The following is a 12,750-nucleotide window of genomic DNA, read 5'->3' on the forward strand; positions in this document are numbered from 1 at the left end:
AGATAAGAATATGAACATCTTCCAGGACTCGCTAAGTCATTTATAATTAAAGTTCATTAACCTCCCAGAGACATTCAAAGATAGTGAACAGTGAATTTTGGGGATTCACATGAAATCTATATTTAGCCCAAGATAGTTAGCTGGGTACAGAAGGTATTAATGGCCTCTGATTCTAATGCTTACACTATCTCATAAGTTTCACTTTTCCACAGGGTAAACCTTGCCAGTAATCTTCAGTTGTGCTACAGATGGTTACAATATGGAGTTTAAAAAAAAAAAAAAAGAAGGAAGGAATGAGTCACTGTAACATTGTCACCTGGGTAACAAACCACTTTCTCATATTATCTCTTAGCTTCCACTCTTACTCCTCTATAATCCATTTCCCCACCCAGTAGCCAGAGTGGCTTTTAAAAACACATTAGACTAGGTTGCCTCTGTTGTCAGCTCCACTTACAATCCTTCAATAGGGTTCTATTCGCAGTATGGTAAAAAACCTACTTCTTACAGGACCCTACAACATCTGGCCTCTGCTTGCCTCTCCAATTCTTGTCTCATACCCCTGTCCCTTTGCTTCAGCCACTCAGGCCTCCTTTCTGCTTCCTGAGCAAGTTCAACTCCTTCTCACAGAAGAGCCTTTGTCCCTCCTGGGCCCTCTGCCAGTACAGAGCTAGAGACAGATGCACACCTCCAATCCTTTAAGAGATAAAAACTTCTGAGGAGTACTGGGTCTTATCACAACAGCAAGCCATATAAAAAAACACATGAAGTCTCATTGTGATAACCACGAAGTAGCCAGATGAACATCAATCTTAGCAAGATGGTAAGTCTGGAAAAATTTTAAATTAATGTTAATGAGCCATACCCTTTGAATAAAGAACTCCAGGCCCAAAACAAACTAAAAATACCAGATTTTATACGTAGGCAGAAAATGGATACTTCCATGTCCAGACAAGCCAAAAAAATTACCACAAACAAAAAAGAAATCAAAAGACTAACAAAAAACACTAAAAATGTTCCAGGCAGCACCATTGGATGCCGAAGCTAGTATCACATGGAAGGCAGAACCACAAGAACCAGAAGATAAGGTTGGCGGTGACAGTTGTGCACTAACATAGCTGAATTTGTTCACTTATGCATCTTTAGGACAGCAAATTTTGTTACATGTATTTTACCAGTTAACATTCAAAAAAGAAAAGAGGATAGGATAGTTTCAATAGTTTTAAAACTAAAATCTTAGACTTCACCCTTAAAAACATAAAAAAACCTATTCAGTCAAAAGATACAGTAATCATATGCAACTGCTCACAAAATTAAATTACTAGAACTAAAGGGGCAGAAAAAGGAGCTAAACACTTGGAAGAAGGAACATATACTTTCAGATGTTTAACTTCACTAATAAGAAAACATATATTACTAAAACAAGAAAACAATGTAGGAGAAAATTTGGGCAAGGAAAATGAATACTCTCTCATATACTGTTGGTAAAGAAAAGTCCTTCTGAAAAGGAATAGACTCATATAATAGACCTGTGGTGTCTTCAAGAGTTCAAGGGACAATTCTATGGATTTAAAAACAGTGCACCAGCTGGGTGCTAGTGGCTCACACCTGTAATCCTAGCTACAGAGGAAACAGATCTGAGGATCGCTGTTCAAAACCAGCCCTGGCAGGAAAGTCTGTGAGACTCTTATCTCCAATAAACTACTCAGAAAAAGCCAGAAGTGGTGCTGTGGCTCAAGTGGTAGAGCGCTGGCCTTGAGCACAAAGAGGCTCAGAGACAGTGTCCAAGCTCTGAGTTTAAGCCCTAGGACCCACAAAAAAGGGAAAGAAGAAGAAAGAAAAAAAAAAAAGCAGTGCATGCTCAAGATACACACACTTCAGTACTCTGAAATTACTCAGACTTAATCTATAGCATCCGTGCATTAGGTCTGAACATTCGTAACTTGAGACTGCATTGAGTAGGCTACATTATTGTTATGAAATTACTTTTGTATACATTATTGGTACTCAACAAAAGCTAGATCTTATTTCATGCTCTTTATCATAAACACTGTGGATGATTCATTTTCCCCATAATACCATCCAATTTTTGCTAATGACATACCACCTTTCAATAAATCCAAAAATTTTACTTTATCATTTAAACTAAACCCATTAACTTGCCTTGCTTTTTTACTTTTGAGGAGACATCTTTTCACAAAACTAAGGGCAAGGATCAAAAGGGAACACTACTATACTGTTGGTAGGAGTGTAAACTTGTTCAGCCACTCTGGAAAGCAGTGTGGAGATTCCTCAAAAGACTAAATATAGAGGGGCTGGGGATATAGCCTAGTGGCAAGAGTGCCTGCCTCGGATACACGAGGCCCTAGGTTCGATTCCCCAGCACCACATATACAGAAAACGGCCAGAAGTGGCGCTGTGGCTCAAGTGGCAGAGTGCTAGCCTTGAGCAGGAAGAAGCCAGGGACAGTGCTCAGGCCCTGAGTCCAAGGCCCAGGACTGGCCAAAAAAAAAAAAAAAAAAAAAAAGACTAAATATAGAGCTCCCCTATGACCCAGCAATCCCACTTCTGGGCGTTTACCCAAAGGATCACAAACAAGGCTAAAGTTACCAGAACAACCATGTTCATAGCAGCATTATTTACCATAGCTCAGTAGTTGAATGGATTAAGAAATGATGGTATATATTCACAATGGAATTCTATGTTTCTATCAGAAAGAATGTCATTGCCCCATTCGTAAGAAAATGGACAGACTTAGAAAAAAATCATACTAAGTGAAGTGAGCCAGACCCAAAGAAATATCAACTCTATGGTCTCCCTTACTGGTAATAATTAGTATATGTCTAGGATAGTCCTAGCAGATGATCGCAATAGCTCAATAGCTATGTACATATGATCACAGAAGATGACGATAAATGATCTCCAAAATATGGAAACAAATAGTTTATCATTGATGCTATTTTCAACATACTATGTAAAATTATTTTTTTCTTCTGCCCATCTTCCCCGTGATTTAGCCCCCGTTGTCACTGTATTTGATTCTGGTACCCTGGGTATTTTATATATGTCTGTCTGAATTAGGGAAGGGAAGGGGAACATTAAAATGGTGAGACAATGGGTAAAGGGAAAACCAATGCAACAGCAATACTGACAATAGTTGTAAACTAACTGTATAACTCAGGGACGGGGGTGGAGGGGGGAAGAGGAAAGGTGGGAGAAAAATGAGGAAGGGGGTAACAAGTTGGATAAGAAATGTGCTCACTACCTAATGTAACTATAACCCCTCTGTACATCACCGTGACAATAAAAGTAAAAATTTAAAAAAAATTAAGGGCAAGGAAACACTCGGCTGATCACAGGATATAAAACAATTGATGATAATGAGGGACTATCAGCTGAGCTACATATGTAAATGTGCATGTGAGAACTTAAAATAAGTCACACTTGTGAGGAGAGAACAAGGAACGCCATGAATTTTTAATAAAATGTCTATCCGGCTGTCTATTTTCATTATTAAGCGTCTACTGTAAGATTAGGAACTAATCTTACTTCTATGATCTAGCATATAACTGGCTGATGAATAGTAGTAACTGTTCAATATGACAATGTGCAAATACCCACAAATCCCAATGGCCAACGTTCTTAACAAAAAAGTTCACACACACACACACACACACACACACACACACACACACACTTCTATAATCAGAATCACTCAGCCAATTCAAAAGTACTATGTGACCATGATTAAAAGTAAATGCGCCATTTTAAAGTCTTAGAAAAAGTAACAATGGTTTTTTGATAAAGAAGGGTTTAATTCAAACAAAGACTACTGATTAGCTTTCAGCTAAGTAAACCTTGGAAGGAATTTATACAAAGAACTGCTATGGAGCCAAGCCAATAATTATATATTAGCAGTTTCTCATTAAAGGTTGATAGCCTCAAAATTCTACCTTTAGTTTTCTGTACAATCTACATATTTTCTGGGCAATCACATCTATTTCTGTCATTAATTATAACTATTAAGATGACAGCTTCCACATTAATATTTTCATTTCAGAATTTTATCTCAAACTTCAGGTTCAAATCTGAAGGCCCTTGTTTCGAACTCAACACACTTAAATCTTATTTCATGTACTCCCTCTATAAACTTACCCCTCCTCCTATATTCCCTATTTCTGTGAAAAAGAACTATTTTCCATCTAGAAAAGTTATTCTTAATTTATACTGTTTCCTACATTTACATACATCAATTAAGAGTTTATTCCCAAGTATACTTAAATCAATCTCTTCATTTCTATCTCTAAAGCCTCTATTCTGGTTCAGGCCTACATAAGCTCTTCCCTAAATTCTCAAACAGCCTTCTAGTTGATCTTGTCTCCCATCTTGCCGCTCACGAACTCCCTTCAGAGATCAGCTCCAATGTCATCTCCTCAGGCATGTCCTCCTGTTCTCCTCACCAGGCTGGACTTAACATTGGTGTATCATACAATGCTTCTCTAACTTCCCCCTACTAATTTAAATCTTCCTGCTAGAAATTATGTTCCTATCATGCATTTTCTTAGTCCCTGTATACAAAACATATGAGTATCTGTAACTGCTTTTTGATATTAAAAATAAAAAAGGTCTTCACATGTGAAAATGCAGACAATTGGATTAAAAAGAAACTAGCCTAACCAAAGAATGAAATATAGAGAGCACTTCAAGAGAAATGTGAATTTTCTAAAGAAAGACCAGATTATAAGCCCTGGTTGTGATGTCTTTTTTTTGTTTGTCTGAATTCAGAATCTGTGCAAACTATTAGAAATCTTAAGCTGGAGACATATTCAATTACATTCATCATGAGCAGTATCAACCAATGCTATAATGAACCATGATAGAAATGATCTCTTTTATCCTCTGTTTTGCTCTTCAGTGAACTAGCCAAAGCCTTTGGGAGAATTCAGATGACAAGTTAACAAAATATGAAGAAAGCCAGGAAATCAATTTAAAATTATTTTCAAAAAAAAAAAATCCTACACGGGCTGGGGATGTGGCCTAGTGGCAAGAGTGCTTGTCTCGGATACATGAGGCCCTGGGTTTGATTCCCAAGCACCACATATACAGAAAATGGCCAGAAGTGGCGCTGTGGCTCAAGTGGCAGAGTGCTAGCCTTGAGCAAGAAGAAGCCAGGGACAATGCTCAGGCCCTGAGTCCAAGCCCCAGGACTGGCCAAAAAATAAAAATAAAAATCCTACACTGAATAACAATATGAAGCAGTTTGAAAAAAAAAGCTTTCAGTTTATGAATAACTGGAGATAACTGAAGTTTTGATAACTGAACAAAGGAACTGAAAATAAAAAGTTACCTTTTCTATTACTCATTAATTCTATCACTCTTACCTACAAAACATTTGAAGGACATTCTAATTAAAATACATTCTAAATATGATCTGATCATCTGGAGAAAATATATTCATTAAATGTTGTCAGAACTAAAAAGCTATATGCAAAACAACAAAGTCCCATCAAAAAATTGGATTCAGCTTACCAAAATAATCTCCAAAGACACACACTCTCTCTCTCTCACACACACACCTCTCAATGGTTAAAGTGAATATTATTTCTTTTAATCTTGTAAAAGCCCTTCCTGATTTAACACTCTACTAAAAAAAAGTTAACTATATATATAAAAAAAAAATCAGAACCTCTGCATGGCCAAAATCCAACCATAAAGAAAATCAAAGGATACAATGTCAAAGGGTAGAAAGTATTTACTATTCCTTATATTGCTGACAAAGCTAACTGGAATAATTGTCAACAAATAGAAAATTATATATGAAGTTTAATGTCACATAAAAATGATGCAAACTGGAACTACTCATAGTACAATTTTCAGGTTTAAGAGCACACTCTAGTGACAAGACAGTGGGAAGAATAAATCTCATGTATTGCTAGTGCTCACATAAACTGGGACAACCATCAGGGAGGACAAGTTAACAATACTCATCAATTCTATTTCTGGAAACTTACGTCTGAAAACACATATATTGATAGAAAAGGACATATATTCTAGGTTACTCTATACGGCAATATTTCTAGGAACAAAAGAAATAATATAAATATCACTATAAGGAAAATATGGTATAGCCATATAGTGCAATACTATGCAACTTAAAAAAAGTTGTTGTGTATTTATTATATGGTCAGATTTCCCAAAATATTAGGTAAAAATGCAAGAAGCAATATGAGATGCATCTGTGCTACAGAAAAAATTTTAAGCGGAACATTAAGAATGTAAGTTGTTAATTGAGTGAATATGAATATAGAATATATGAAAGAACATTTTTAAAAGGCAGCATAGGCCTTAGGGCAGTATTTGATGAACTTGGAACAAAGAAACAAAACTTGGCAACACATATCTTTTAATCCTATCAAAGATTTTAAAAACAAAATCACTTCACTTCGAGTAAGCAGTAACTTCATTAAAGAAAAATAAGGAAGGTCAGGAGAAAGAAACAAAAAGGATTCAAATAGGTAAGGAAGAAGTCATATCACCCCTATTTGCAGATGACACAATCCTGTACCAAAAAGAACCTACAGACTCCACCAAAAAACTTCAGATCTGGGGGCTGGGAATGTGGCTTAGCGGTAGAGTGCTTTCCTAGCATGCACAAAACCCTGGGTTCCATTCCTCAGCACCACATAAACAGAAAAAGCCAGAAGTGGTGCTGTGGCGCAAAAGTAGAGTGCTAGCCTTGAGCAAAAAGAAGCCGGGGACAGTGCTCAGTCCCTGAGTCCAAGCCCCAGGACTGGAAAAAAAAAAAAAAAACAACAAAACTTCAGATCTGATAAATAACTTTGAAAACATAGCAAAATATAAAATCAACGCTCAAAAATCAGCAGCTTTTCTATATATCATGTATAAATAGGCTAAGAAAGAAATCAGAAAAACAATCTCATTCACAGTAGCCTCAAAAACAATAAAATTCCTAGATATTAACTTAATTAAACCAAGGAAGTGAAAATCCTCTACACTTAAAACTTTACTACATCTCTACAATGAAAAATTATAACTTAAAAAAACTGAAGACACAAGATAATACAAAGTCTTCACATGCCCATGGACAGACTATCATGGAAACATTTATACTGCCTAAAAAAATCTACAGATTCACTACCCATCAATGTCCTAACATAATTTCTTCACAGAAATAAAAAGATAAATAAAAAAATTCTATGTGGAGGCATAAAAGACTCCAAAAAAAGAAAGCAATCCTGAGTGAAAAGACCCAATACTGGAGTTATCAAAATACCAGATTTCAAATGATACTACAAAATCATAGTGACAAAAACAGCTAGGTTCTAGAACAAAAAGACTTGAAAAACAATGGACAAGAGACCTAGTAATGAGATGGGTGAGAATGTTGAAAGGGGTGACACTGGTCAAGATGCATTGTATACATAAACTGCTTTTTGGAATAGCAACTCCTTTGTACAACTACTTAAGGATAACATTATATATATACATATACATATATGTATATATATATAATTTTTATTTTCAAACTGATGTACAGAGAGGTTACAGTTTCATACATTAGGCATTGTATACATTTCTTTTACTGTTTGTTACCTCCTCCCTCATTCCCCCCTCCCCCTTTCCCTCCCCCCCACAATATATATTTTAAAAAGACCTAAGAATAAAACCACATAGAAACAGGGATCAAATTTTCAACAAAGGAGCCCAAAAATTACACTGAAGACAGACTCTTCAACAAATGGTTCTGGGAAAACTAGGTATCTACTTGCAAAAGACTGAAATCTGAATCCCTAACTCTCCCCAAGTACAAAAATAAACTTCAAATGGACCAAAGAACTCAAAGTAAGGCTGGAAACTTCAAATCTACTACAGAAAATACAGGGAAACCTCTGGAATTTATAGGCACAAATATTTTTTTCTGAATAAGACTTCAATTGCTCAAAAAACCGAGAAACTAATTTACAAACTACCTCAAATTAAAGTTTCTGCACAACAAAAGAAACAATTACCAGAACCAAAGACAACCCACAGGATGAGAGAAAAATCTTTGCCAGCTATTCAAGATAAAGCTATTCCAGATAAAAGGCTAATACCTAGAATATACAAATAACCTGAAAAATTCAAAAGAAAAATTAATCTAATATATGGGCAATTAAATGAACAAATGAAATTTTCAATATCCTTAGCCATAAAGGAATCACAAACCAAAACTACACTAAGATCTCATTTCACTACAGTCAGAATGACAGTTATCAAGTAAAGAAAGAACAAATACTGCTAAGGATGTGTAGTAGAAGCCTCATTCACTGCTAGTGAGAATGAATACTAGTAGCAATCAGTATGGAGGTTCCTTGAAAAGATAATAATAAAACTCCCTTATGAACTCACCATACCAATATTAGGCATACATCTAAGGGAGTGCAAACCAATATACAAGACACTTGCATACCTATGTTTACTGAAGTGATGTTACAATAACCAAATGATGAACTCAGCTAAGTACCCTATAACAGATGACTGAACAAAGAAAATAAAGGATTTATTATAGAATATTACACAGCCATAACAAGAAACAAGTTATGTCATTTGCAGAAAAATGGACTCATAGAATATCATATTGAGCAAGATAAGCCAAGCTCAAAAAGTTGATTATACATTTGTGCTCAAGTGTGGATGGTAGATCTAAAAGACATACATATTCCAGGACATATGTAATATATACATCGATATACATAAGTATAGATTTTAACTGTGGGACCATTAGGGATGATGATGGAGAGGTGAAAGAAAAAAATTAACAGTGAATGATGCAACCACAGCATAAGCAATCTCAATAAAAGCTGTTCAATCTCAATAAAAGCTGTGAGGAAACAGAAATAAAGGTCATTCTGAACAAAATATAATGTATATACATCTGAAATAGCATGGCAAAATCCCATGGTGCAACTAATGTATACTTAAAAAAAGGAAACGAGACACATACTCATGACTTTACAATTGTAACTGTAACTCCTCTGTACATCATCTTGACAATAAAATTAAATTTAAAAAAAGGTGCCTCAGATCAGGATGCATTGTACAGACACATGTACATGCTGAACTAAAATCCTTGTACAACTATTTGAAGCTAATAAAAAGAATAAATATTTTGGGGGAAAAATGACAGGAAAGTAGGGCGCCTCTGTTGGTGGTGGGAGAACAGGTTCTAACAGAAGGTAAGAGGCTGTGAAGATGGTGACTAAAAAAACAGGATGAAGCCAGTTGGGAGTGGTTTTGAGGAAGCAGTGGGATAAAGGGAATGATGGAGGGGGTGTGAGGCTGGTAAGGAAACCTCCCTTGTGTAACTATTGTATACTAATCAAAAAAAAAAAATCTAGGGCTGGGGATATGGCCTAGTGGCAAGAGCGCTTGCCTCGTATACTTGAAGCCCTGGGTTTGGTTCCCCAGCACCACATATACAGAAAATGGCCAGAAGTGGCGCTGTGACTCAAGTGGCAAAAAGAAGCCAGGGACAGTGCTCAGGCCCTGGGGACAGTGCTCAGGCCCTGTGTCCAAGGCCCAGGACTGGCCAAAAAAAAAAAAAATCTACTAAGTAGAAAAGATGAGGCCTAGATGATCAGTTTGGTTCCCAAGCCAGATCTTAACAAATTGAGTTTTTCCCCAAATATATTCTTTATTTCCTTCCCATATATTTTTGGAAATAGCAACATTACTAACAGGAGCTTCTCAAAGAAAAAATATATATATTAGCAAAGTAGCCTGCCTTGCACTGCATAGAAAGAAAAGGATATATAGCAATCTCTTCCCCAGTCTGCCTAGTCGTTAGCCACCTCCTCTTCCTGACACCACCAGATTTCTGAGCTCTCCATCAGGCCAAAACAATCTTAAAAGGGCATATACACATGTGTATACATGAGCATGCATACACATACATACACACACACACACGACCTAGACTGCAACTATAAACTATATTTACCTTTATTTCACTCAGAGCTAACAACTGAAAGTTATTTTTACAAAATATATGTTTTGTGCAAGTTTCACAAGTTAATATTTTCTTCTGTATATTGTGCATTTACCTATATTACCTAGGTTAAACCTAGATTATACAATAATAGTGACCATCATTACTGTGAAAAATTAACTCTCTTCATTAAAACTGATAAAAATTAGAAAATTTCCCAGAATTATCCCCTACAAAATGGAAGATAGAAGGGTGCCAGGAACAGTATTCCTTGATCTTTCAATACCTGATCATTTAAGCTCATCATGGTGGTACAAGCCTAGCATGCAGGAGGCCAAAGCAGGGAGCTAGAGAGCCATCAAGGCCAGGCCGGCTACATATTCATAGTAAAGAAACATTGTCATTGCAATGCTTGTTAATAAAAGAAAAGAAACACTGTGCTCGTCCTGCAAGTGAAGGAAAAAAAGAAAGTTTTTTCTAAAGAAAATGTCAACAGTAAATTTGTCCTGTAATAAATCGTGTAATGTGTAACTTCTCAGATAAATTTAGAGAAAGCAGTTCATGAAAATCCTTCAGTGATTCATTCAAACATAGTTATTATACCAGAGAAACTAAAACAGAAGTAAGTGTGCACCCAAGACATCGTCAACCTGGTGTGTGTGTACATACACATATACATACATACATACATACATACATACACACATATATACACACACACCTCTAAAAAGAAAAGTCATTAGAATATTCTTAAAGAGATAAATGTTAAAATTATTTTTCTTGGGCCGGGAATGTGGGTTAGTAGTATAGTGCTCGGCTTGCATACATGAAGCCCTGGATTTGATTCCTCAGTACCACATAAACAGAAAAGGCTGGAAGTGGTGCTATGGCTCAAGAGGTAGACTGCTAGCCTTGAGCAAAAAGAAGCCAGGGACAATGCTCAGGCCCTAAGTCCCAAGCCCCAGGACTGGCAAAAAAAAAAAAAAAAAAAAAAAAAAGTAATTGTCTTTCTTTTTGTGGGTCACTAACTGTAAAGAACCCCCCCCCCCAAAATTGTGTAACTTGAAAGACAGGCTACAGATTTTTACTTTTAAAAACCATAAATTCAAATAAGCACACTGAATCTCTACTTACAATGTAATGGGACTATAGAACAGTTCTTTAAAAGTAACTACTTCTCTAGTAGAATAACTTCTTATGGGGAAATAATTTTTAAAGATAATGTTTCAAACCATTCACATTAATCTGGGATTGTACTCAAAATTTTGGAATAATTTTTAGCATTCCTCATTTATACCCACAAATCCTTGAAAATTGAATTAAAAACCTGTCTCATAACAGTTCAAAGAAGTGCATCAGTAAGTTTGTAACTTATGTCTTAAAATGAGAGAGAAGTTTAAAATCTTTTTATTGCAAGGAAGAGAAGAATGACATTAGGGAAGAGAATTCACTTGCTATGACCACTGAACTCCTCAGAAACTGCTAGGCAGTATCCCAGGCATGACTTTGGAAGTACTGCCAGCTAAGCTCATGTTTACTCACATACTGCCTGCTGTTCTGACAACCATAAAACACGCCAAATTACACTGACGTTGCAGTCAGACTCAGTGTAATCACAAAATATTTAACCGAGGTTTAAAAAAAACAACAATGAAGCATGTTTCAGATGAATGTTTAGAAAAATCTATCATTTTGTGTTCTGCAGTAAAATGTCAGACTGTAATGTAAAATCCCTCTTACACTTACACCCCAAATAATAAATAAATAATAAAGTTATAAATAATATAAATATAAATAATATAAATAAATAATAAAGTTTAATAATAAAGTTCTGACTTATAGAAGAGAGCAATAAAATAAATTAACATTTCAAATTTGGTGCTTCCATAAAGTCCAGCTTTCCTATAAAAAAGAAACAGGATCTATTTTTTCACAGAAAAATAACCTAGGATTTAACCTTTGTTCCCAGCAGAGTTACAACAATGGAGCCACACCTTTTAAAGTCACCAACTGATTAAAGGTAACCTGACATTTATAGTAGGTTACAAAGCAATTTAAATTTAGCAATACTGATACACATATATTTTAAAACTATACTGTAGGAAGATGAAAATAAATAAGAGTTTTTGAATTTAGGCTAATTAGAAAATGTACACAACTGTATTTCCATACCCGCCTGTGACATAAGTCCATACAACAAAAGTGATTACTACAAGCTGGGCACTAGTGGCTCAAGCCTGTAATCCTAGCTACTACTCAGAAGGCTATCTGATCATTACAGTTCAAAGCCAGTCTAGGCAAGAAAGTCTGTGAAACTCTTCTCTACAAACTGCCAAAAAAGTTGGAAGTGGAGCTGCAGCTCAGAAGGTAGAGCACTAGCCTTGAGCAAATTCCCAGGTCTAATGCTCTAGTATCATTAATAGTTCATATAGAAGGTTGTCTTTAAAATCTGACAGCCAATACTAAGGTATACTAACCAAAATTAGTATACTAAGGTATTACTAAGTTATACTAAAAGCATTACTAGTACCTTTGTAAGGTATACTAAAAGAATACTAAAAATAATTAAAAGTAATACTAAAACTATTAATACCTTTTTAAAAAGCAATGTTGAAAGACATGTTCATTATTACTGTCACATTTTCTACAAAGAAAAAGAAAGGGAAATAAAAACACTGATAAGGAGAATACCACCAACCTAAAATTTAGGAGATTACCCAACTAAAATAAAAACTTATGAAAAATTACTGCTATATGATTAAATA

General features: G+C 35.5%; 1 protein-coding gene across 1 annotated transcript in view; it reads right to left on the bottom strand.

Annotated features, from left to right (window-relative positions):
• The window catches only part of Tsc22d1 (TSC22 domain family member 1), a 99,685-nt gene that overhangs the window by 42,826 nt on the left and 44,109 nt on the right, over positions 1-12,750 (bottom strand). The gene's annotated exons all lie outside the window — the stretch shown is intronic.

This window comes from Perognathus longimembris, chromosome 3, assembly GCF_023159225.1.
Source record: "Perognathus longimembris pacificus isolate PPM17 chromosome 3, ASM2315922v1, whole genome shotgun sequence".
Taxonomy (NCBI): Eukaryota; Metazoa; Chordata; class Mammalia; order Rodentia; family Heteromyidae; genus Perognathus; species Perognathus longimembris.